The sequence below is a fragment of the Amblyomma maculatum genome, chromosome 2 (genome assembly GCF_055883805.1).
Source record: "Amblyomma maculatum isolate TAMU_Amacu chromosome 2, ASM5588380v1, whole genome shotgun sequence".
NCBI classification, from domain to species: Eukaryota; Metazoa; Arthropoda; class Arachnida; order Ixodida; family Ixodidae; genus Amblyomma; species Amblyomma maculatum.
In genome coordinates, this window is record NC_139345.1 from 220,003,394 (window position 1) to 220,030,376 (window position 26,983).

At 48.9% G+C, this 26,983-nt stretch overlaps 1 protein-coding gene and 1 pseudogene across 8 annotated transcripts in view; one reads left to right on the forward strand and one right to left on the reverse strand.

Annotated features, from left to right (window-relative positions):
* LOC146201321 (uncharacterized) overlaps positions 1–26,983 on the forward strand; it is a 464,239-nt gene that overhangs the window by 122,675 nt on the left and 314,581 nt on the right. The gene's annotated exons all lie outside the window — the stretch shown is intronic.
* Positions 21,576–22,559, reverse strand: LOC146201322 (uncharacterized; annotated as a pseudogene).

The window sequence follows — 26,983 nt, forward strand, 5'->3', positions numbered from 1 at the left end:
CGATACTTATTAAACAATGCGGCATCGCCTTTCTTATGATGGGTACTACACGGGCAACACTCCAGTCAGAAGGCAGACTTGAAGACAAGAGAGAAGCTCGAAAAATGATCTTAAGAAAGTCAGAAATCATTTCAGCATAACGATGTAAAAAAGAATTAGGTAAATTATCAGGGCCAGGACTTGCTTTTGTTTTAAGATTCAACAACATTGCAAACGCACCAGGTTGAGACACAAGATCATGTATGGGCTGTGAACAAGAAACAGGAGTTACAAAATTATCTGCAGGTGTGGAAAACACGCTGTGAAAATGTAAATTAAACTTTTCAGCAATATCTGTCTTGTTGCTGAGCAGCGCCCCCTCGTGCCTCATCGAAGGTAGGGATTTCTTCTGTTTGCTGAGAAAATTCCAGAATTTCTGAGGGGCATTATGTATAAACTTCGGCAAAATAGTTCGAAAGTAATGGTGCTTCGCCGCTGCTACTGCTTTAGTCAAAGAAACCTGCTTCATTTCGATGGTGCTGCGGGGAACACGTGCTCTTCTTAAGCGTTTGAGTCTTCTTTTTTGATGCAAGATATCCCGCGTAATCCAGAGATTAGATTTGCCAGTTCTCTTTATTCTTGATGGAATAAATTGATTGATACAATGTGTGGCCATGTGTTTAAATTTAGACCCCAGAGCAGACGGGTCACTTCCTTCAAAGCTGCTAAGACACAGATCTAAATAATCTAGCACGCTCTCATCCCTGGCACGCGAGAAATCTTTTACAAGTACGGTTTTCGACTGTCCCGCAAGTTTATCAGCAACAAAATCGCAAGTAAAATACACCATCTTATTGTCACGTGGTGGTGACCAGGGTCGATGACACAAATGTAGACACAGGCTTGATGGTACGGAAAGTAACTCTTTATTGGGCTGACTTGCGCCCGCAAAAGAACTAAGCAACTCGGCGGCGGCGATAGCAACAAACGTGCTCGTCGGACAAAGAATGCTCGTCACACTCGGCAACGCTCAATTTAAAGGCTGCACAGAACAATCTAGATAGCGTCGCAAACAGCTACCAGCACGGGCTGGAACATTGTGGAAAGACACCCGAGTGGCCGGAACCTTCGAGACAGATCTCGGTGCATCTTGCGCTATAACAAAACTGATAAAGGTGTGACTCGTGACATCGAGCATTAACAAACAAAGATTACGGAACTGATACGCGGTCCCGAATCAGAGTGATAAGCCTGTATGCCGGCGGCTGTTAAAAAACAACAAATACTGTTTTGAAGGTTTCGCGGCATTACTCCCCCCTTAAAAAAACATCGCCTCGACGTTCCAAAACAAAGAAACCTAAACACTGCAAAGTTTAAACACCACGCGTGTAATATGGCTTCATTCGTACAACATGTACAATTTCTGGGCGTGCGCGTCGCCGTTGTGATGCTGACGTTCCGCCGGGAATGACTTCATAGTCCAGTGGTCTGACGCGGCGAAGGATTTTGTATGGCCCAAAGTATCGACGCAACAACTTTTCACTTAATCCGCGACGGCGAATTGGTGTCCAAACCCAGACTTGGTCTCCTGGATTGTACTCTGCGTGGCGTCGTCGTAAATTGTATCGTCGGCTGTCGGTGCGCTGGTCTTTAATACGCAGCCGTGCGAGGCGTCGGGCTTCCTCTGCACGCTGCTGGTAGGCGGCGACGTCAAGGTTGTCTTCGCTGGTTACGTGCGGCAGCATTGCGTCGAGCGTCGTCGTGGGCTCCCTGCCGTACACAAGCTTAAACGGGGTCGCTCTGGGCGTCTCCTGGACTGCCGTGTTATACGCGAAGATCACGTACGGCAAGATGGCATCCCAGGTCTTGTGTTCAGCGTCGACGTACATAGCGATCATGTCCGCGATCGTTTTGTTAAGGCGCTCCGTAAGGCCATTGGTCTGGGGATGGTACGCAGTTGTTCGTCGATGGCTTGTGTGACTGTATTCCAGGATGGCTTGCGTCAACTCTGCCGTGAACGCCGTTCCCCTGTCCGTGATGAGCACTTCTGGGGCGCCGTGTCGCAAGAGAATTTGTTCGACAAAATATTTGGCGACTTCTGCCGCGGTACCATTTGGTAGTGCTCTTGCTTCGGCGTAACGGGTAAGGTAGTCAGTGGCCACGATGAACTACTTGTTACCCATAGACGAAGATGGAAAGGGGCCGAGGAGATCCATCCCAATTTGTTGAAAGGGCAGGATTGGGGGCGGAATCGGGTTTAGTAGTCCTGCTGGTCTGATCGGCGGCGTCTTGCGTCGTTGGCATTCACGACACGTCTTCACGTAATGGGCAACTTCGGCAGGCAGTCGCGGCCAGTAATACTCCTGGATTCGACGCAACGTGCGCGCAAATCTGAGGTGGCCTGCTGTGGGCTCATCGTGCAACGCCTGCAGAATTTCTTGCCGAAGGGTTTTAGGCACTACCAGAAGCTGCGCGGTCTTGTTGGGTGCGAAGTTCTTCTTCACGAGGAGGCCATTGCTTAACGTGAAGGATGATAAATGTCGCCTGAACACACCAGGAGGGGAAGCGGTCTTTCCTTCCAAGTAATCGGCTAGCGCTTTCAGCTCAGGGTCTGATCGCTGTTGTTCTGCGAAACTGCTGGCGCTTACCGGTCCCAAAAAGGCGTCGTCGTCATCGTCCTTCGGGGGAGCATCGACAGGAGCGCGGGATAAGCAGTCTGCGTCGGAATGCTTCCGGCCCGACTTATAGACTACAGTCATGTCAAATTCTTGAAGTCGTAGGCTCCATCTGGCAAGGCGGCCGGAAGGATCTTTCAAATTAGCCAGCCAGCAGAGCGCGTGATGGTCGCTTACCACCTTGAATGGTCGGCCGTATAGGTATGGACGAAACTTAGAAGTGACCCAGATGATTGCAAGACACTCCTTCTCGGTCGTCGAGTAATTGACTTCGGCTTTTGTGAGGGACCTGCTAGCGTAGGCGATTACTTTCTCCTGTCCGGCACTCTTCTGGACGCGAACGGCTCCTAGGCCCACACTGCTCGCGTCGGTGTGAATTTCGGTCTCGGCGTTTTGATCAAAGTGGTCAAGTACAGGAGGGCATTGCAGGCGGCGCTTAAGTTCGTCGAAGGCTTCTCCTTGCGGCGCTTCTTATTTAAAAGCTACGTCAGCCTTTGTAAGCTGCGTCAACGGTGCGGCGATCCGCGAAAAGTTTCTGACAAATAGTCGATAATAAGCGCACAGCCCAAGGAATCGGCGCACAGCTTTCTTGTCGGCAGGCGGTGGGAATTGTGCGATTGCAGCTGTTTTCTCCGGGTCTGGGCGAATACCATCCTTGCTAACGATGGTACCTAGGAACCGGAGTTCTTCGTAGGCGAAGTAACACTTCTCTGCTTTTAGCGTTAGTCCCGATGACTTGATGGCTTCCAGCACTGTCTGTAGTCGTTTTAGGTGGTCTTCAAAGTTTGACGAGAAGACAACAACGTCGTCCAAATATACCAAACAAATTTGCCACTTCAAGCCTGCCAGGACTGTGTCCATTACTCGTTGAAACGTGGCTGGTGCGGAGCAGAGGCCAAATGGCATCACCTTGAACTCATAAAGGCCGTCCGGTGTGATGAATGCGGTCTTCTCGCGATCTCTTTCGTCGACCTCAATTTGCCAATATCCGCTCTTCAGGTCCATCGATGAGAAGTACCTTTCATTGCAGAGCCGGTCGAGAGTGTCATCGATACGGGGAAGCGGGTAGACATCCTTCTTCGTTATGCTATTCAAGCGGCGGTAATCAACGCAGAAGCGAAGTGTGCTGTCTTTCTTCACCAAAACGACTGGTGCCGCCCAGGGGCTGTTCGATGGCTGGATTACGTCATCACGCAGCATTTCGTCAACTTGATCGCGAATGGCCTGCCGTTCTCGCGGCGATACACGGTAGGGGCTTTGACGCAGAGGTCGGTCGTGTTCGTCCGTTATAATGCGGTGCTTGGCCAGTGGTGTTTGTCGTACCTTCGATGATGACGAGAAGCACTCCCGGTACTTTCGAAGAAGACTGCGAATCTGGTTTTTCCTGCTGTGGGTCAATACTGGGTTGATGTCAAATGTGGGCTGACGGAATTGGTCCGGTGCGTCTTCCAGTGGTTGGTCGTGGAGGGCGAATACGTCTTTGAGGTCCGCTAATTCGTCGAGAAAAGCGATGGTCGTGCCCTTGTTGAGATGCCGGTATTCTTCAGTGAAGTTTGTTAGCAGCACCTGAGCTTGTCCTCTCCGGAATTTCGCGATGCCTCTTGCGATGCCGATACCTCGTTCCAAGAGCAATTGGATATTTCCTTCGACGATGCCTTCAGCGGTTTCGATGTCTGTGCTACCTACGCTGACGGCGACGCTTGATCGGGGCGGCACGGTCAATTCTCCGTCGAGGACGTTTAGAGCGACGTGTTGCGTCGAAGCCGTCGTAGCAGGTATGGCTTTGCCAGCAGAGAGCTTGATGAGCTTGGATCGGAGGTCGATGATAGCCCTATTTTCATTTAGGAAGTCCATGCCTAAAATCAGGTCGCAGGAACACGGCTGCAAGACCACAAAGCTGGGGAGGTAAGTACGCCCATTTACGGTTATTCTTGCAGTACATCGTCCCGATGGAGTAATCAGGTTGCCACCTGCGGTGCGAAACAGCGGGCCATCCCAAGCGGTTGTAACTTTCCTGAGATGGGAAGCTAACGGTCCACTGATGACTGAATAGTCAGCTCCAGTGTCTACAAGGGCAGTGACTCTGCGACCGTCGATATCAACTTCAAGGTCACTTGTTCGCGTCCTCGCATTGCACGTGGCCTTAGTGTCCGATCTCGGCTCCGTCGTTTCGTCAGGTCATGGCCGGGGCATACCGTTGTTACTTCGCTGGGCGGCGCTTGCACTTTGGTCGTGTTGTCGTCGATGTCGTCGTGTGGAGCGGCGATGAAATTGTTGCGTCGTCGTTAGTGGTCGTCGGCAGCGGAGGATCTTCGTCTTTTTGCCGTTGAGCAACCTCACCTCCAAAGGTTGCTGCCTTTAGTTTCCCCTACGGGGGCTAGGCGACCGTCCTTGCACGTAACCGCGGCCCGGCGACGCAAATCGGACATTGTACGGTGATGGAGAGCGTGACAGACGCCTTGGCGATGAGTGCTCTCCGCTGCGCAGGAAGTCGTTGATTTCCTGTGGTTGCTCGCCAGGACGGGGTCGTGGGGCGTCGACAGCGAAACCACGGAGGCCGATCCGCCTGTACGGGCAGTGACGGAGGATGTGTCCTGCCTCAGCACAATGGAAGCAGAGCGGTCGGTTTTTTGCTGTCCTCCAGGCGTCGCACTTTCTGGGGCTTGAGGGTCGTTGGTAGGCTTGGCGGGCGGGGGCCAAGGGGCGGTTTTCAGGAACAGGACGGTAGCGGCGAGGGTTCGGAAAGTCATCACGTCGGGGCGCAGGGCGACGTAATGCACCAGCGTAGTTCATCGCTGTTGCCTCTTGTGCTGGAACAGTCGCAGCCGTCGCTTGAGGAACGCCCAGCACCTGCTGGACTTCTTCACGGACGACGTCCGCGAGCGTCGCCACCTGGGGTTGTTGCGATGATGGTAGCATTCGGCGGAGCTCCTCTCGCACGATCTCCCGGATGAGGTCCCGAAGGTTCTCTCCGCTTGCAGATGCGTTGGGATAGTGGGTTGAGCAGTCCGGCTGAAGTGGTCGCTCGTAGTGGCGCATCCGGGTGGCCAACGTCTTCTCGATAGTAGACGCTTCTGTTTCGAATTCCGCCACAGTTCTTGGCGGATTTCGCACAACACATGCAAAGAGCGACTATTTAACGCCTCGCAATAAAAGTTTGACTCGGTCACCTTCGGTCATATTAGGGTTGGCGCTGCAAAAGAGGCGCTTCATCTCCTCAACGTACGCCAGGACAGGCTCGTTAGGGAGTTGAAGTCTTGACTGAAGGAGGGCCTGGGCTGTTTCCTTTCGGACGACGCTTGAAAAGGCAGTCAGAAACATTTCCTTGAAAGTCTCCCAATCCTTTATAGTTGCCTCATGATTTTCGAACCAAACTCGGGCATGTCTTTGAAGAACAAAGTAGACTTGCCTAAGTTTCGCAGCGTCATTCCAGCCGTTGAATTCTGCCACACGATCGAAAAGGTCTATCCAGTCTCTCGCATCTTCATCCGGTCGTCCATGGAAGCAGGGGGGCTCACGGGGCTGGACGAAAACAACCGGTGCTGTAGGCTGGGCCATTGTCAGCGTCGATGCCTTCCGAGATCGAATGGGGTCAGGCAGCAGACCGTGTTCGGGTTGTAGGCCTTGAAGTCGGCGGCTGGCTCGGTGACCTGTAGGCTGGTCTTCCAGGGCGACGGGAACACGGCTTGGGTCTTCGCTCGAAGGATCAAAGGCAGCACCTCCACCAGATGTCACGTGGTGGTGACCAGGGTCGATGACACAAATGTAGACACAGGCTTGATGGTACGGAAAGTAACTCTTTATTGGGCTGACTTGCGCCCGCAAAAGAACTAAGCAACTCTGCGGCGGCGATAGCAACAAACGTGCTCGTCGGTCGTCGGACAAAGAATGCTCGTCACACTCGGCAACGCTCAATTTAAAGGCTGCACAGAACAATCTAGACAACGTCGCAAACAGCTACCAGCACGGGCTGGAACATTGTGGAAAGACACCCGAGTGGCCGGAACCTTTGAGACAGATCTCGGTGCATCTTGCGCTATAACAAAACTGATCAAGGTGTGACTCGCGACATCGAGCGACAAACAAAGATTACGGAACTGATACGCGGTCCCGAATCAGAGTGATAAGCCTGTATGCCGGCGGCTGTTAAAAAACAACAAATACTGTTTTGAAGGTTTCGCGGCATTATGATCAGACAATCCTTGATGGATCGAAACAGTAAATATTTCAAGAGAACGGCTCACAAAAATCAAGTCAAGAACGGAATTAGATGAACCATGAATACGTGTAGCTTTTCCTACTATTTGTTTTAAATTGTTACACAGCATGATATCAAACAAATGGCCAGAATGTGCGCAGTGACGTGAGACAGCAGAAGCTAGATCCCAATTGATACCGGGTAAGTTAAAATCACCAACGAGAAATATGTTATTTTGTTTGAAGGATGACATGTGTTCCTACAAATCGCGTAAGAACTTAGGAGGAGAATCTGGAGCACGGTAAACCGCGACTAGAAGGATGGAACGGCCCCGAAAAAGTAGCTTAAGCGAGATGCTTTGGTGATCATCGATTTGTTGAGTAAAAGACGTCTGAATATTGTTTTTAACGAGGACCGCCACTCCCCCACCTTTTGATAATCTGTCACGGCGAAATACTTGATAAGATGGGGGGAAAATGTCTTTATTTTCTATTTCCTCGCGTAGCCACGTCTCCGTGATGACAACACGCGGATTGTAACTAAGAAGAATAGATTCAAGCTGTTCGCTTTTATTGACAATGCTGCGCGCATTTATGTTTAGAAGTCTGAATTCTTTTTTTATCTGCTCACTGTGTCAGTCATTCTGTTGTGTACGTTGCGATGATAGTTTCACCCTTGTGCTTGTGATGTCATCCCATGAAAACATTTGGCCCGCCACTACCAATTTATCACTCACCAATTTAACTTTCATTTTTTTGTCCCTTTCTGCTTTGGCACTCTCCCTTAAAAGTTTTAGTTTCCTAAGAGTTTCTTTCGAATAGTCGTTTTGAATAGACACATTCTTTCTTTTGAGCTTGTATGCGTTTTTAAGGACTGCCTGTTTTTCTTTATAGTCTTGAAAAAATATTACTACAGGCCTGCTGTCACTGCTTTTTCCTAAACGATGAATTCTTCCCACAGAACAGCAATGGACATCAAGCGTTTCAGAGAAGATTTCAGTCAGGACCTGCTGTTTTAGGTCAGATTCTGTCTCATTTGGCTCCTCACATACTCCGAAAACGACCAAATTGGAACGCCTACTGTAATCTTCCATATGAACCAGTTTTGATTTTAAGTCTTGAATAGCGCGTTCCATGTGATCAATTCGCTCAGTTTGTTTTTCGAAATCAGCAAAGCGCGTACTCAAGTCAGATATTGTTTTCTCTAAATTCCCTTGCAGCGCTCTGAGGGCTACAATCTCGGCCGTTAACTTAGTATGTGCTGTGACTAACTGCTTTAGTAGTTCTGAAGCGTTTTCATTGGAATGATCGGGTCCAGGGTTGGATTCAATATCGCCACATAAGAGTAGCGTGCAAACACAAAACACATCTTTGACAGTGCTAACGCAGCGCTGTGGGCACGGCAGGACCAAAAGTCCGCGGCAGTCACTTCTAAATGTAGTGGAATAACCACCAACCTGTGCAAAGCAGAAGAACGAAGCATAAGGCAACATTCCTATGCGCGGTCCGCTGTGCCCACTGAAGCTGAATCCTGGCTGTCGGTCTTTTAAACGGGGGTCCGGAAAGTTCACGTGGAACGAGGCGGTGCTTGCAGAAGGTAGTCGTTTCGCCAGAAAACGAAATCCCCGGCGTCCGGTACCACATCATCCTGAAGGCACGTGTCGACTGATGTGGCATCTTGCGGAAGGGTCAGTTCGGACGAACCGAGCAGAAAAGTCTGTGCAAAGCAGAAGAACGAAGCATAAGGCAACATGCCTAGGCGCGGTCTGCTGTGCCCACTATCGGGAACCTCGGACTTTCGCGGGAGCGGCAGGCGAGGACGTCGACGAGTGGTTGACCCACTCACTACCAACGGGTGAGCCGCTACAATCGATGGGACGCCGCCGCTCAGCTGGCAGACGTGGTTTTCTTCCTAACTCATACCGCTCTTGTTTGGTTCGAAAACCACGGGGACTCTTACCACCTGGGACCGTTTCGTTACCGAATTGCGCCAGTGCTTTGGCGACTGCCTTGCACGAAGGAAGCGTGCTGAACACGCGCTCGCGGGCAGAGCTCAACTACCGGGGGAAATAAAGTAGGACAGCTTCTGAAGGGCATCGCAGATGATGTTTACTATTTTCTAATTGCCAAAGATTGCCTGATAGCTGTTTGTGATGTAATTCGCCACGTTCGCACATTCGAGACATTGAAGACTCGTCGCATAACGCCAAAATTTGGGCTGCTCGCCAACGTTCCATCTGTGGCGAGCATTGAAGACAGCTTCATGGACTTGTCGTCGATGATCCGGCAAATAGTTCGCGAGGAACTGCAGCGGTTCGAACCCCCTGCACGGTGTCCGCCATCCTTGCCCTCTGACGTCGGCTCTCGAGGGGCTCCTCCTTGCTCCCCTCGATGCCCGCTCTGAATTCTATCAATACGGCACACGCCGACGCTTGCTCGAACAGCCCGACGCCAAGGTTCGATAGCCCTGGTCATGCGCCTTGCTACGACTATCTCGTCGCACTACGATCCGCACTATGAGTAGCGTCCTCAACCACCACCTGCTCGCTATTTCCGGCGTCCAGTTCGAAGGCCTGAAGATGAGTTTCGCTACCCAGTGCGCCCTGCTTCCTCGAAACCCTCCAGAGAACAAGGTTTTCGTCGCACAACCCCCGTGTGCCACCGCTGCGGCATTCAGGGGCACATAGCTCGATACTGTCGCAGCCGCCCACTCACCCGTTGCGATCGGCCCGTCCAACATGCTCTGCCACGTAACCGTTTTTACGACTCGCCTTGTCAATGGCCCCCATCTTCGTATGAATATCCTCAGACCGATGGACCGCGAAGCTGCTCTCCGACCGAAGTTTCTCACCACCACCTGCCTCTTCTGCGCGCCGCTCTCCTTCACCACGGCCACGGCGGCGGTCTTCATCGCCTCTGCCGGAAAACGAGTCGCACGGCCGCTGGAGCCTGTAGAAATTCCTCCATCTGTTATGTTAAAGAACATGGTGTATGTGCTTGTGGATGATGTGGCGAGAATAGCTTTTGTGTATACCGGGGAAACCATTTCAATAATGAGTTCATCGTTTAAGAAGCGGTTAGGACGCAAAGTTATGTTTGTTTGGGACAGAAATTTGAATTTTCATGGCGCGGGTGGTGAGGTGTCCGCTGGGAATGTGTAGTGCTTCAGTGTCTGGGTGGAACGGTATTCGCAGCGGAGTTTGCAGTACTTGCGCGATGTACGCATGACATAATGCTAGGTATTGACGTTTTGAGAATGTGTGACGCTTCGGTCGACTGCCGCTATGGGGAACTCTGCGTTGATGGTTCCCTTTCTTGTGGACTTTTAGAGGAGCCACACGTGTGTAAGGATGTGTTCTGCGTAACAGAGGATACCAATGGTCCAGCCCTGTCTATGGTGTGCGTCCCAGTTTTGTGCCCCAGCCGTGCCTCCGACACCTTCGACGCTACGGTGGCACCGCTCCATTTTAACTGTGCAAAGAAACACATTCTGGTTCCTCATTGCCTACTGTCAGTGGTCAATGGCTGCTCATGGCTGTGGACCATCAAATGTTCTTCGCAACCTGTAGTTTAGCGTGTGAATATGAAGATTGCGACGTGCAGCCAAGACGACGCTCCGTCGGTGGCTTTGGTTACTGATACACCTGGCGAAGTTGCTGCCGCTCCAGCCCCCAACTCACAACTGCGTCGGATGATCAGCCGCTCTCTAACCAGTGAACAACGGACGTTGTGGAGGCCTTACTGGTCAAGTATTCTTCCATCTTTGATTTTTCGGAGCTCAGCGGTTCACGGTGCATTCCCGTGACACGTACCCGGCATCGCATTGACACAGTTTACTCACACACAATTCCACAGAAGCCGTACAGAGTGTCGCCATCAGAACGCGAGGTCATCAGTGAGCAGGTTCGGGATATGCCGGAAAAGGGTGTTATTCAAGAGTCATGCAGTCCCCGGGCCGCCTCTGTAATTCTGGTCAAGAAGAAAGATGGCGCTTTTGCGTCGACTATCGCGGCCTGAATGCTGCAACAAAGAAAGACGTGTATCCCCTTCCCCGGATCGTTCTCCGCATCATACTTTTCATCCGTTGATCTGCGATCGGGATATTGGCAGATCCTTATGCACCCTGACGACAAGGAGCAAACGGCTCTTATCACTCCCGATGGCCTGTTTGAATTTAATGTAATGCCTTTCGGGCTCTGCAATGCTCCTGCAACTTGCGAGAGATTTATGGACGCGATCCTACGTGGGCTAAAATGGCAAATATGTATGTGTACCTCGATGATGTCATTTTTGGCCGGACATTCAATGAGCACAATGAAAGCCTCGCTCTCGTGCTGGACTGCTTCAAAAACGCCGGTCTAGTACTTAATTCGAAGAAGTGTCGCTTCGGTGAGCGTTAGACTGGTACTAGGACACCTCGTCGATGGTTAGATGGCATCCTCGAGGCACTGCAGATGAAGTTATGTGATGTTAGGAAGATAGTGAGTGACCGGAAAGTGTGGCGTGACATGGTCCATAGGGTCACGAAGAGTCGGACACGACTGAACGACTGAACTGAACTCACCTCATCGATCGTCAAGGCGTCAGACCTGACCCTCAAAAGACCGCGGCCGTTGCATCGTTTCCAACACCTCAGAACGTGAAGAAACTCCGAAGTTTCCTAGGACTGTGCTCATATTTCCGCCGCTTCATTCCCCGTTTTGCTGACATCGCTAACCCGCTTACGTGCCTTCTCCACAAAGACGCTCCCTTCGAGTGGACATCAGAGTGTGACTCTTCTTTTTGCCAGCTCAAGTTTTTACTAACATTACATGCGATTCTCCGGCATTTCAACCCTTCTGCTCCAACGGAACTTCACACGGACGCCAGTGGTGCTGGCATTGGTGGTGTGCTGATTCAGCGTTACGGCGACAAGGAACATTGCTTACGCCAGTCGTTCCTTGAGCAAACCTGAACACAATTACACAATTACACAATTACTGAGCAGGAATGCCTCGCTGTAGTTTTCGCCGCTCAGCGGCTTCACTGTTATCTATACGGGCGACCCTTCTGATCATCATTCCCTGTGCTGGCTGATAAACTTCCGTGACCCATCTGGCCGTCTTGCGCGGTGGGCAGTCCGTTTGCAAGAGTTCGATTACACAGTTTCATACAAGAGTGGACGCCGGCACGCTGACGCGAACTCTCTTTCACGTTTGCCGCTTCCCACGACGGAATGTGACGTCGACAATTTTGATCATTACATCGCAACGGTTTTACCTTCATACCCCGATACCCGTACGTTCCGCACTGAGCAGAGGAAGGACGAAGATCTGCAACCATTCTTTACCGCTGCAGGGGACCCTACAGCTTCTAGCCCCTATTGTATACGGTGTGGTCTTTTGTACAAAAAGGACTATTCAGCCACTGGTCTCCGCTACCTTCTGGTGGTGCCCATCAGCTTACGCTCCTCTGTTTTGCGCATTATGCACGACGACCCCACTTCAGGACATTTGGGATCTACGCGGACGGTCTATCGCATCCAAGAACGTTTCTACTGGCCGCGGATGCGTGAAACCACTGAGAAGTATGTGGCTAGCTGTACTCAGTGCGCGAGTCACATACGCCCCAACGGCACTTTGCCTGGTCTCCTTCATCCTGTGACGCCTCCAAGATCCCCTTTTGAGAAGGTCGCGGCACCTCTTGGGACCCTTTCCCAAGTCTCATTCTTGCAACCGCTGGATGGTCATCTGCACTGTGAGACGGCAGCTCTTTTTCCATCGGCTACTGCCCACCAAGTCTTCCTCTTCCTGCTGCTCTCTGTTATACTGCGCCATGGGCCTCCCCGAGTGTTGATCAGCGACCGAGGTCGTCAGTTCACCGCTGATGTTGTCGAAGAACTCCTTTGTTTGTGCCAAACGCATTTCCGACATTCTACCCCTTATCATCCGCAAACAAATGGGTTGACCAAGCGAACCAACATGCTTTCAATGTACGTTGCCGCCGACCACAAGGACTGGGACTCTGTGCTACCATTTATAACAAACGTGTACAATACCGCCCAACAGGACACAGCAAGTTACAGTCCATTCTTTCTCCTCTATGCCCGGTCTCCTCGACACACCCTTGACACCATCCTCCCGTTCTCCACAGACGACAATCCTGGGATTGCTGAGATCCTCTGCCGGGCTGAAGAAGCCCGCCGGATAGCCCGCCTGAGAACTCTCGCCTCACAAAAGCGCTCGAATCCCTGTACGACGACCTAAAGCCCCTCAATCCCGCTACGACGACCAAAGCCCCTCATCGCCACGCCACCTACCTCCTTGGCGAGATGGCTTGGCTTTGGCGTCCACTAAGGAAGTGTGGCTTAAGTGAGAAACTGCTAGCGCATTATGTCGGTCCCTATGCTATTCTCGAGAAAATTAGTGACCTCACCTATCGGATTGCGCGCCTCACCAAAAGTGGCCGACGTTCTTCACAAACTGAGCTTGCTCACGTCGTGCGTCTGAAACCCTGTCATCCTCGTGCTGACTATTGACTCGCCCGGAGGGCTTCGCCTGCGACGGGGGAAGTGTTACGGACTTGTTCTCAAACAGAGCACGGAGGAGGGAAGAAGGAAGAGGTTCGACCTTTGTCTTGTGGCACCCGTGTTGCTTCCCGCTGGCCGTGTGTACCTGGCGTACTGAACTTGCACTTCTCGGTCGCGACGATAAGGGCGTAACAATATAATTATCCTTCTCTACCGCGAGGATGGTAGTAACGATGACAATGATGACATTAGCAATGATAATGACGGGGCATTTAGTTGATAATGAGAGCAAACATGATGCACCGTGTGCAGCAGCAACGCTCTGGCTTTCGCATTTCTGGTGTGCAGATTCCAGTGCTTTCGGAATTTTCGTAATGCTCCGTGATGTGTACATTCTAGCTTTCCATGCAACCCGCCGCGGTGGCGCAGTGGTTAAGGAGCTCAGATGCTGGACCGAATCCTGACCGCGGCGGCCGCTTTTCGATGGAGGCGAACAGCGAGGCGCCCGTGCGATGTCAGTGCACGGTAAATAACCTTAAGTGGTCGAAATTTCCGGAGCCCTCCACTACGGCGTCTCTGATAGTCTGGTGTGTTGTCGGCCTAGTTGGTGCAGTACTTCTGCAGTATAGTCTGAGTCGCTTCGGAACGTTACAACCCCAGAAACCAAATCAAATGCACCTTTCCATGCAGTAAAGTATTTCTTTTCTCTAATCTACGGATTGCCTGCTTCGATGCTGTGCAATCTCGGGGTTTCACTTCTTCTGGCGGAAGCTCTTTGCTTTTGTGGACTCTTGTGGAGCTCGACTGTCCATATGTTGCTTTCACAGGTTCCTTTGGCGTTGATGCCGTCAGCTCGCGTCCTCGAAACCCGAACTTTGAAAACAACAAGTTCTTGTTCTGTTCTTCGAATCATTGCTAGTCTTTGAAAAAACTTGCTCCATAGAATTGGCGATTTACAGCAGGAAATTTTCATAAGATGCAAGAATTATGGAAGTGTATTTCTGCCTAATGACGGAAAGTTTTTAACGCGATAGCGTGCTAAGGTACTTTCTTTTGCAGTGCAAGACTCAACCAGAACCGCTATTTTTCTTTATTGCCTGGCTTTGACACATAGCATTTCACCAAAACGAAATCAACAAAGCTTTTTACATACGACACCGTCGTGATCAGCCAGCATAGGTATGGCTTCATCACATTAAAATTCACACAACAAAGGCTCCTGTCATAAGATCCACCGGGGAGGTTCTGCAGCAGCTTTCTGTACTGCCAAGAACCTGTCTACGCTTCCCCGAAAATAAATTCTGGCAGATCTTTCGGCTTTATCACAATGGTAACGAGTCATTCTTGAGCGCCATATTGTCACGTGGTGGTGACAAGGCCGTAAACCCCAAAGGAGAAGACAGGCGAAATCGCACTGAAATCAACTCTTTATTGGGCCCGCAAAAGAACTAAACAACTCTGCTGCAGCGATAGCAACAAACGTGCTCTCTTGTCGTCGAACTGAGGATGCCCGTCGCCAACGCTCGATTTAAAGGCGGTAAGGAAACATCGAGATAAAGCCGCAGACCGTGACCGTAGTCTGGAACATTGCAGAAACACACGCAAGTAGCATGAATCTTCTAGGTTCCTCTCGGCGCATTTTCTGTGACAAAGAAACTGAGAAAGCAACATCTCGCAACAACGACCATGAAAAAATAACATCAACAAAGGACAGAATCGATCCTTGGCTAGAAAAAAAGAACAAAAACGACTTGAATCGTTCGCGGCAATACACATTGGAGGCCCATGACCATAATTAAGTCAAATGGTACCCCATCCTCATTTTCGACGCATAAGTATCGGATACCATACAGGTGTAGCGGAAAATCTTTCCTTGGTGTTCTTTGTAATACAGCCCAAGGTTAAACCACTTCCGAACGGTGTAAGAAAATTACAATTGTTTCTGGATCGCCAGGGTATAAATAATCCCTTTCCCTCCAATTTTTTTTAGCTGGTAAGGTTTCGGTGTACAGCTTAAAAAAGGTTTTCCATTACCCTCTTTAATACGTGCCTGCCTGGACCTCCATTGTACAAGGCCCTGTACAGTTTTCCGCAGGGATGAGTGATTCTTGCAAAGGAGTCTTAAAAAGAAAGGAACTGTGCGACATTGTGTTCCCAGTTTCCGCGGCAGAATCGCATTGCTTCTCTCCGAATAAAGGTGGACAGCAAGCGTTAGAAAGAGAATGGAATTAACAGAACGTTTCCGCTTACCTGCGATGCGGCGCTCACTGGACAGGAGGTAAATACCTGCGATGGGTGCGCCACCAGGACGCAGAGTCCCGCGTGAAGACTACAGGGAGCTTCGGGATCCAGCCGGCAACTCGAGCGGTCGTCTCCCGCCGCCTCTCCCGGCAAATTCCGGGGGATAGCGGGCACCGAGTACGCGGCGCACACGGGAGGACCCGTCGTGCACGACCGCCCGTCTTTTGGTTCCCAACAGCGAAGCGACTGATAAATACCGCACGCTCTCGGCGCCTTCCGCGGCAGACGCCATGGTATGGCTTTGTCCGAAGAATGCGGCGCGCACGGTAGATCCCGGCCGCCATATTCACGACACGTGCAAATGTCCGCCGCCGAAGAGTCAGAAGCCCTTGTTACGTGGCTTTGCCCTTCCAAGGAAAGCCTTGTTGATGTATAGCTAGCCGGCATGCTCTGTATTATTTGGAAGTGCAATAAATAGCATTCGAGTATTAACGATGTGTCGGCCCCGCCCTTGTCCCTTTGTTCCCTCCGCGGGTCGTTAGCATCCGCGGAGTGGCGGCGGGGCAGGGTTCTCTCGTGCAAAAACACTTGAGCTACCTGCTCCCACGCTAGCCCGACGTGTGGCAAACCCTTCTGACAAAGGATGATAGTCAGTTCGCGCCGTGGAGTGCCTGCCCGGACTTTAATTAACAGCGTTAGGCCTGATCCGACATCGGACTGCTAGCAAGGCTAATATGCTTTCTTGACGGCGAGGTGAGAGGAGTTGCGGCGAGAACCAAGGGTTTGTTATGTATTTGTGTGTGTGTGTGTCGAGACCTTTGAGAGGTGCAGCCACGATATCCGTGCATGGAGACCGAACCGTCCACGGAGGATAGCAAGCCGGAAGCGAGTGAGTGCCTCAGCCGGGACGGTGGCCCTACTTTTCTTGGATATAGTTGTAAATATTTCCTCTTCTGTCTCTTTGGCTCATTGAGCCAGGTGCCGCAATCGGCTGACTGGTATTGCAGCCGTGATTGCCGGAAAGCACCGAGGCGCTCCGACACCGCTGGACGCGGTGGGCGCCGTTCACTCAGAAGTTGCCTTTGGATGGCAGCAAGCGATAAGGGCCACCCTGGGTTCCTTTACGGAGATGCACGTACTCGCGGCGTTGTGTATTGTCCTTAGCGCTAGAGCGAGTAGGGGCTCTTTTTGCGAGCTGCCTGTCGCACATCGGAGGAGAGTCTAGCCGTGACATACATTATGAGCAAATGTATTTTGCTTGTTTTATTTTACTTCGCTGCAGGTGAAACATCTCGCTGAATTAGAGAAAGCTAACTTCATTCGAATGAACTTGGTATTTTTGGATGAGAAGGCGAATCGGAAATTTCGTGGAACCAGATTATTATGCCCCAAACGAACCGCGGATGCGCGTTCGACAGAAGCAAGTCAGCTTCGTTCAAATGAACGCAACTTTGTGTGGTGCCGGATTGTTTGGCACTCGCATTGGCCCGCATTTTACCAAACGGTCATTTTGCGCAATTTATTCAACCTTTTGGAGATCCGGAGGGTAATGAAGTGAAGCCGCCTGGGCCTGCCATTGTTTACGTTCGTGTCTGCCGCCACCGTGAATCACCGAAGGCCAACAAAGGCGCGCCAGCGCGGGAACAGCACCCTCCCGTCCCGCGGGCTTCTGGGACCTGCCCTTCACTTTGCTGCTCGTCGGATGGCGCAAACGTTTGGATCACACTGGCGTCTTGCGGTCGTCATTGAAAGCCTCGCCGATGGCATTCAGTTCTCAACAACCATGGATGTGGAAAATCAGTTGCCTTCACCGCGACCGATCTCCCCAACGAGCTTCGTGGCAGCCAACCTAAACTGTCCTTTCTCCCTGTCGCTCACCTCTCTGATTTCTCGTCTCCTTGCTATCCCTTTATTTCCGCCGCCCCAGTTCAGGTGCTTCAGCTCATATTTTACCTTCCTTTATTATTTTTATTTTATTCTATAACAATAAAAGCACTTGCTACTAATACTACTACAGTGCCGGCTGGGAGAGGAGGTAAATACCTCCCCTTGGGGGAAAGAGTACCTGCGGTGGGTGCGCCACCAGGGCGTCTACGCGGAGTCCCGCGTGAAGAAGACATGGAGCTTCGGGATCTAGCCGGCAACGCAAGCGGTCGTCTCTCGAGTCTCGCCGCCTTTTTTGGCAAATGCCAGGGGATAGCAGGGACGGAGTATGCGGCGCACACGGGAGGACCCGTCATGCGCGACCGCCCGTCTTCTGGTTTCAACAGCGAAGCGACCGGTAAATACCGGACGCTCTCGCCGCTTTCCGCGGCAAATGTCGTGGTATGGCTTTGTCCCCTTTATCATAATCTTGTCTTTGTCCATGCGACCTGCCTTTCACCCATGTGATTTGCCATGATTCAACTGGTTCAATTCCACCTCGTTTTTTTAGTTTTTTTTTTCCTTTTTTTTTTTTTGGTTTTCTGATTTAGTGTGGTGGTTATCGCACATTCATGCAGACCAGAGATGATAAAAGAGTGCCTGGGTTCCTTTTCTGCTCATTAAAGTTGGAAGTTGCACTTCTGACCTTTTGTGTCTTTCTTCCTGTGGTGTTTCTTCAGCACTATAAAAATCAAGATCATGTACGGGGAAGGTCATCAATTATAATAAAATAAACATAAGCGCGCTTTGCGCGGCGCATTCAGCAGCGGAGCGAGCAGACATTTGGTGATCGACCGGGCAGCAGCAGTGGTTGTGTGAAAAAACTCAGTTATCACTCGTAACAGCACATCAGTGTTGGCCTGTGATCTTCACAATTTACTCGTCGTTGGCAGTCTTGTGCCCAGTGGCTTTTTATTTACACGAAGAAACAAAACTAAATAATTTTTCAGATGCCAGTGGCCGGGTCACCGGGTCGCCCGCTCGGCAGCTGGGCACCTCGACGGCAGAGCCGAGAGGTGCTCCACTATAGCTCCCCGGCTCCACCGCACAGCCCTCCTACGTCACCATGACGTTGCCGCTGTTCGCGCTCCCATTGGCTGCCGCCGCCCGCCGTCGATTGCCGCACGCGGTCCGTCGTCTACATCTAACCTGCTGGACGCTGGCGGAGGGCTGTGATCTGCCATTGCAACGACGTTTGCAGCGGCGCCGCAGCTAATCGCACTCGATTTTCGCACGTGTGCCCCCGCCTTTAATGTAGTGTCCGTAAAAATGATTAGACCAATAAGTTAATTAGGTAATTAATTACAGTAAAAAATGTAAAAGTAGTGGCAGAGGTTAATGGGTGGTGTCACTCGATAGAGGGTGATGTAATGTCGGAAATAATAATTAGGCTAATAAGATAATTAGGTAATTAATTAGAGGCAAAAAGTGTAAAAGTAAAGGCAAAAATGGTCTCATTAGCCAATGGCTTGGCGCCGCATATGTAAATTAAATCAGTCAGTTAAGGTGACGTCAAGGGTGTGACGTCACGCAACCTGAAGTCGAGCCCAAAAAGGGGCATAGGAAGGGATTGGCGTGCAATTTGAAAGTACCAAAGACTAAAATGGGTAAACAAGAAGTGAATTAATGTGATGCAGAGGATGTGACGTCACGCAACCGGAAGTAGAGACAAAAAGGACATAGTAAGGGATTGGCGCACAATTTGAATGTATCAAATGCTATATTAGTTACTTAAGTCAGTCCCTTAGGGGATGTCAAGGATGGGATGTCACGCAACCGGAAGTAGAGATAAAAGGGCATAGGAAAGGATTGGCGCGCAATGAAACAGTTAAAAAAAAAAACAGAAATAAAACCCAAATTTAAAAACAGCAAAAAGTAAAAAAACAAACAAAAAAGGCATCCATGCTTTCGCATTACTCCAACGCACATTCTGCAGTGCTTTTTAATTTTTTTCCAAAAAAGGACACACTACCTTCACCTGCATTATCAGTCTTTCCCAACTCGTCAAAAAAAAAAAAAAAAAGAACGGCTAACTCATAGGCACCTGCATGGTGCCAATTGGCATTTCTTCCGTATGCATACTATTTTTTTTTATCAGAGTAATATGATATTACGTTCTGTCTCATCGGTTTCCCCGCAATATGCTGCCATATAACTTGTTTTCTATTGTATAATTCTGTTAATTTCTATTTTAATTTAATAATTTCATGTTGTATGTCTCTATGCAACCTTTTTTAGGTTAATTTCTGCAAACAGTCTTCTTACGGGGTGGGTAACCCTTCATCAAGTGTCAATACACCTCTTGCAGGCTCTCCCCTGGTTTTCATTGCTTTTGTAATGAAAACCAAACGAAAATGTGTAAAAAGGTTTAGCTGTAGTTTAGCTTGCGGTTAAACCTAGAGTTACGCGAGAGCTATCTGCATGGCTTGAAAGTAAAAACATGGCTTTTGCTCTATGGTTTGACTCTATAGTTTCAGCTTTATTTATGCTATGGGGGGGGGGGGCACTTTTGAGTACTAAAGTGCGATGAGGCGAAAGCCTCTATCGTGCGGTGGTCCGTAGCCCTCTACTATGGCACCTCTTTTTCTCTTTTTTCACTCCCACCTTCGCGATGACGTGATAGCATAAGCTACCAGCCAACATATAAAGCCCCGCTCTAACCGAGCCGTATGAACCTGCCTGCGTGGCCTAGGGATAACGTGAATGCAAGGACTTTGGCAAGCTGATTGTGATATCACAGTCTCATATGAAAGGAGAGACCCGAGTTGGCGTGGGAGGAGGGGTGTTTACCATAAGTTTTTTTTTTCTACATTTTTATCGTGTTTTTTATCCCCCTTCCCTTTGTTTTTTTGCTCGGCCTTTTCCAACTGCACGCGCTTCTCCTGTCGTCTTCCGTTTCGCGTGTTTCCAGCCTAGAAATAACAGCCCAGCGGGCAGCCAGGGCTCGTTCATGTTCCACTGTCTTCGGTTGTGTGGCTCCCATATTGTTTATGCTTCGCTACATCACTCCAGCTGACAGAAACTGCCACCATTTTGCTGTGCAGACACCGATTACATTCCTACAGCCACCTCTTTCAAGCAGGCGCCCAGGCCGCCGTGCCGGCCACTACAAAAACCCTCCGGCGCTCACTCATGGCGCTGCCTGTTCACTGCGAGTGCTGCCCACTGGGTTTCTGCACGGTGCCCATATATGTACTGGGTGCCCCAACTAACTTGAACCAACGGTTAAAAAATGTAATATTTCAGTAAGCCAGGGAAACTAGTTGCATACTACTACCAGCCACCTAGCACACCACAAGCAGTGTTTTGTTTCGCAATTACTTAATTATCTGAATATGTTAATTTTCCTAATTTACTAAATATTGACTTTAGACCATAAATTTGAATTGGAAAGTTGGAGAGCGCATTCAGAAACCTCCTTTCATTCATTGCGATAAAGAAATTGCCACGTGTATCTTTTTTTTTTTTTTTCAGGCTGAAAAGAAAGCCCGCGAAGTGCAAATAAAATCACATAACTAGCGCATTCACGCGCCACGATTGTGGTGCTCTCAGTCGTGATTTGAGTGAACAAAATCAGCTGCGACCGTGTCTCTTCGGTCCCTTTCCAGCGGCGATGGTTTCTTCGCCCGCGTCAGCCAGCTGGCGCACGTGACGGTGCAACTACAGTGATGAGCGCGGCGAGCTCGATCCAACCATCGCTTACATGTCTGCCTGCCGCTGCAATGGGACCGTCGAGTCACGGCCACAGCTGATATTGTTCGCTCAAATCATGATTAGAGTATGCACCACTTGCGCTAGTCACGTGATACTATTTGTATTTCACGTACTTTCTTTTGAACCTGCAGAAGCAAAGTCCAGAATAATTTATTGGCTTGTCAATACTATTGACGTAATTTAAATCATAACAACAAAGCGAAGAAAAGGTTGAAGTTACATGTTATGTTGAAATATGGTGGAGTGAGCAGCACCTCAATCAGCTATTAAGCATAGCTTCTCACTTTGGATAGAATCCTGCATTCAATTTGGCAAATGGGAGAAAAATATAAACAAAGTTATAAATAATAAGTATTGAAGCGATATAGAAGCGGAATGACGCCACTTTTTTTGGCCTTGTTGATGGTGCTGATGTTGACATGGCTTTCATGATTGTCAAGAATAAAAGAATTGGTAATCATCAAGAATAAAAGAGCACCTTGTATATGTAACAATGTGCTGTAATGCTAATAAAAACAGCTCGCCGGACATTCATCCCAGCCTGCTTGCCAAGCCAAGACTTCTGGTTATGGCGCCCTTCACGAAAAATATTGTTAAATCTCGCCCGTGGAAAAATGAACACCGGCAGTGTTCATTGACAGTGCACAAGACGGTCACCAATTCTCCACATTCCGCAGATGTGACCTGGCCATATTGTTTCTCTCCACGTGCTGTGACAATTTTTGACGGATTGTGGGCAGTTGTGAAGCCTGTTTTGTCTGCAGTTATAGATGCAGTCTGGAGTTAGCTTTGTGTCGGTCATAGACTCCTTTCAGGTTTGAAAGGAAGGCATCGACGTCGTATTTGTTGAAGCTCTTTGCCCGACCGAGACTGGTCGCTTCAGGCGATTGAAGCGATAGCTCAGGATGACGGTCCATAAAGCCCAGAAACCAGTATCTTCCAGCTAACTTGCTGACTTCTCATGACGTTGGACACTTGCGACCTAATACTGTTGCAAACTGGTGTGCCAATGAACAAACCTGCATTCTTGTAAGCTTGTAATGCATCTTGCTTGCCCTGAGCAAATGCCCTTTCAAGACTACTTCATCTTCTGCTGTGTAGACTATACCGCAGACCAAGTTGGAGCTGAACAAGATGCTGCCTCTTGGACTGCAACCCTTTTATTTAACAGCTTGACCAAGGGATGATTTTGATAATTTGAGAGCTTCTGCTATGGCCCTTACACTTTTCTTTTCTTCTCATACCAATCTCTTATCATCCAACAACAAACTGTTTGATGCTCGAGCCCTCTTTGGTTGCTTTTTCTTGCACACCCTTGGCATCTTCTTGAAAATTCAAATGAAGCAATAGCTGCAGTTATAAACAAGCACCCCCCACAAAGCCCTAATAAGTCAGCTTCGTAGCGTGCATTAAACAGTACTATAGCTGTAGCCTACTATTTATGCCCTTCACCCGGTATGCTCACAGAAAAGTACAGTAGTAATCGGATCTCGTAAATGAAGCACCATGATCGTTTTATAATGCCTCTTTAGTTCCCCATCTAAAGGGCCCTTATGTGAATTTTTATCTAGGCAGCCTGGCTCTTATCTCAAGCCATTTTCATGCCACCGAATGTTTATAAACATATGAAATGAATTGAAATAAATAACTGCTTTCGAGGCTAATTCGGCTCAGCCTTGCAGCAGAGTTGCTAGTCACAGCACTAGTCTTATTGCCGGAAGGAATGGGACAGTGTCCCGTTCTACCCTCATCTTAGCAGTCCCATTCCTTGTTAGCTTCACCGCCCAAAGAAAGAAACCTTCAATGGCGAAAGTTGTCTCCTTAGACCCAAACTTTTTACTGCACGAGGTAAGGACGCTGATGCACCTTCTTGGAGAAAAATTGGTATTAGCGACATCTGAGTTCTTTACACATAAGAAAGCTGTAATTGGGAGAGCAGGTACTTACTTTTTACAGGCGAATGAGACAATTTCTTGTCACAGCAACTTGCACCCGCCAAATGTCCGCCATTACAGCCATGCTATCAATATGCTAATGCCATCTCACGAGTAATTGTAGAACGTTTTTGAACTAGTTGTGAGAGAGATACACCAGATGTCCCATTCCTCCAGCCGTCCCATACCTCTCGACTCTCCCCTACTTTAGTGAGCTCAGTAGGGTGAAAAAATCTAAGGAAGCAGGTGAGAGGGGATGGTAGTCTGAGTGCCTTTGTGAACTGCACAAAATGCAGCGACGAGAGCTTCAGATAGACACTTCATAGCGAAAACCCCTATTTATTGGGGAAACGCCTTCTTTGTGAGGTTACTGAAGAAAGCCTGGGTAAATTTAGCCGTTACCTCGCAGATTAGGTTCTCACCTCCCCTTGGAGCCATTGTTTCAGGTAAAAGCGCAAGTTTGCAGAGGGCCGGTTAAAGTGACGAAAATATGACGAACAAAGAGGTGGAAAACGACAAATTCGTGGGAACGCCTTTATCAACGATTTCAAACCTCGCCTGTGGCATAGCTTGATGGTTGCGAGAGCATGATACTCATCAGGACATGTGACTCGGGTCTTGTGGACAAAACAGGAGCCTTCTGATAGCATTGTGCAGAAAGTGTAGCTCGAAACGAGGAGTTTTGTTTGTGTAGGTGGGCTGGAGGGCAGAAAAAAGCTGAAAAGGCATCGGCTAAAATTACATTCAACCTAGACACAGATGACCATCGCACACATTTCATAAATATAGGACTTATAAAATATATTACTACTATCCGGATATTACAACATGCATGCTATAACAGGACATGATAGAAAAACAGCGCAAAAGACGTGCACGGAGGAGAAGAACGGACAGGACAAGCGCTGAACTCATTATATAAGATATAAGGTATATAAGATTCCGTTATCTTGTGATAAAGTGTATGTGGGTCAAACAGGCAGATGTATCAATGTCCGGTTACGAGAGCACGAGAGATCATTAGAGATTGGTAGAGGATCTAATCTGGTTGTACATTGTAAGAGATGTGACGGCTGCCAACCTTATCTAACACAAACAGTTATTTTGGATTCCCATCCGGCACAGATTAACCGGGAAATCATTGAGGCCAGGCATATCATACGATTGGGTGCAAATTGCGTTAGTGAACCGTCAATCGCTTTGACAGATAATGAGGTTGAATTTCTTGAACATGGTGTGTGTGGGGGGTTATCATGATTCTCTTGATTAATGTGCGGTTTGGTGCTGCTTGGCTGGGTTATATATCTGTGTTTTTTTCAATAAACTTCAGTTGTGAGTTCAGCGCTTGTCCTGTCCGTTCTTCTCCTCCGTGCACGTCTTTTGCGCTGTTTTTCTATCATGTCACCATACCAACTCGCCCAGATGTCTCTTCTTTTACAGTATATTTCTTGTACACAGGGCTCTTTTTCGTGTGTTAACCTTTCCAGCCAAGCTACGCTTGCCTCACTAATTGCCGTTGCTGTTTGCAACGCGCGAGTCGCCACTTGGTATAAGAAGTTAGGACGCAGCCCTCCCGAGGTTCAGGCTCTTTTTGGGCCTCTACACCCATCGCGGGGTCACAGCCGTAGGATGTGCAGCATAATTTGCTCCGAGATGTGGCGGCAGGTGCGTTACTACAGGGACAATCTGCGCATCGTCTGTGGCGTCGAGGAACAAGGTCACGGGGTACGTTCCTACCAGGAGTGGAGCAGGATTGCGGACAATAGCGCGGAATTCCTGTGGGCAAGTGTTCGTCTCCGACTCCCGTTGAGGAAAAGGACCAGGGCTACGTCTGGTGGAGTGGTGGTGCTTGGTGATGCCTGTGTGCCAGAAAGACACCTTGCTGTGCTTCGCAAGGGCCCCAAGTTTGCTACGGAGCCTCGCCTCTCCCCAATTGACAAGGTGGCATTGGTTAGGCGTTTGGCCACGCAGGTGAAAGACAGTTCGCGCACTTGCTTCATTTCGGAATGCGTGAATGTTGCTTCGAGGACAGAAAGGGGCCAACGTGAGTCTTTAGGTATAGGGCATGTGGTTGATTACATGGTCAATAGGAATCTTAAGGTGGCTCTCTCAGATAAAGACGGTCGTTTTGTTATACTGTCTGGGCATGTGTACAACCAGAAGGCGCTAGAGGCTGTTGAGAGAAATTTTAGGGTGGTGTCAACAGACACTAAGAAGGTCAAGAGAGAGGCTTTGCGCCTGTTAGGAGAAATGAATTTAGGCAGATTGGCTACTGATGTAAGAGACGCTAAATCAGGGTGTTTGGACATATTCTTTTCTGTGAAAACTCATAAAACCGGGGAGCCTTTTAGGGCAATAATTTCTGAGAGAGGCTCCTGGCAATGTGTCGTTTCAAACTATTTACAGAAACACTTGTCTACTTTGATTTTTGAAGATCCGTATCTCGTAAAAAACTCTGAGAAAGTAGTTGAGTACTTGAAAATGGAAAATCCAGGGGAGTGCTCGGCAGTGAGCATCGATGTTGAGGATCTATTTTATTCGATCCCTCATGAAGTTCTCATGACTAGTCTGCGAAGGTGCATTTCGGAACAAAATGATGAAATAGCTTTTGGTAACAGCTGTGGTATATCAACTGGGTCTTTTTTGGAATTGACTTCTTTTTACTTAAAAAGTATGTTTGTTGAATTTGGCAGTGCCGTGTACACCCAGAAATCAGGCATCTGTATTGGTTCAAAGGTCGCTCCTGTTCTAAGTGACATTTTCCTAAGCAGGGTAGACGAATTGATTGCCAATAACTTGCAAGGGCTGGGAATAAGAATCTTTCGTTATGTTGATGATTTCCTGGTCTTTTACAAAGGTTGCAATAGTGGCTCATCACCAATGAATATTCTTAAAGTTTTTCAAGATCAAGGGCTGGGACTGAGATTTACTCTTGAACGAATGTCACAAGAGAACGAATTGCGTTTTCTAGACCTCACTTTGTAGTTTTGTGCCCATCATGTTTGTTGGCGGTATTCGCCTAGGAGTGCAAAGCCTCTGCTAGATTATGGATCGCAACATTCCAAGCTAGTAAAAGATGGCATCGCTCTGTCCAGCCTGGGGGCGGTCTTGTCTAAGTCATGTTTTCATAATATGCGAATTAGCTTTAATGAACAATTGTCTAGGCTAGCGAATGCAGGATTTCCTGTTCACGTGATATTAAGAGTTTGTGATAAATTAATCTCAAAAGTAAAACAGTCGTGCGTGGGTTCACAGAAGCAGGAAGGGGCTGGACAGAGGGATACAAAAAGATTTGTGGCCCTGCCATACGTGCATGGTCTTTCACACAATTTGAAAAATGTAGCCAGAAGGTTTAATGTTAGTGTGGTTTTCTCGGCACCTAATAAACTGTCAAAAATATGTAGCATTGTTAAGAATAAAGCAGCGAAAAAAGTCCGGGAAAGAAACATGTGTCGGGTGAAGCATAACTTTTCCTATGTTCCATGCAAAGTAGGAGTGGTATATAAGATTCCGTTATCTTGTGATAAAGTGTATGTGGGTCAAACAGGCAGATGTATCAATGTCCGGTTACGAGAGCACGAGAGATCATTAGAGATTGGTAGAGGATCTAATCTGGTTGTACATTGTAAGAGATGTGACGGCTGCCAACCTTATCTAACACAAACAGTTATTTTGGATTCCCATCCGGCACAGATTAACCGGGAAATCATTGAGGCCAGGCATATCATACGATTGGGTGCAAATTGCGTTAGTGAACCGTCAATCGCTTTGACAGATAATGAGGTTGAATTTCTTGAACATGGTGTGTGTGG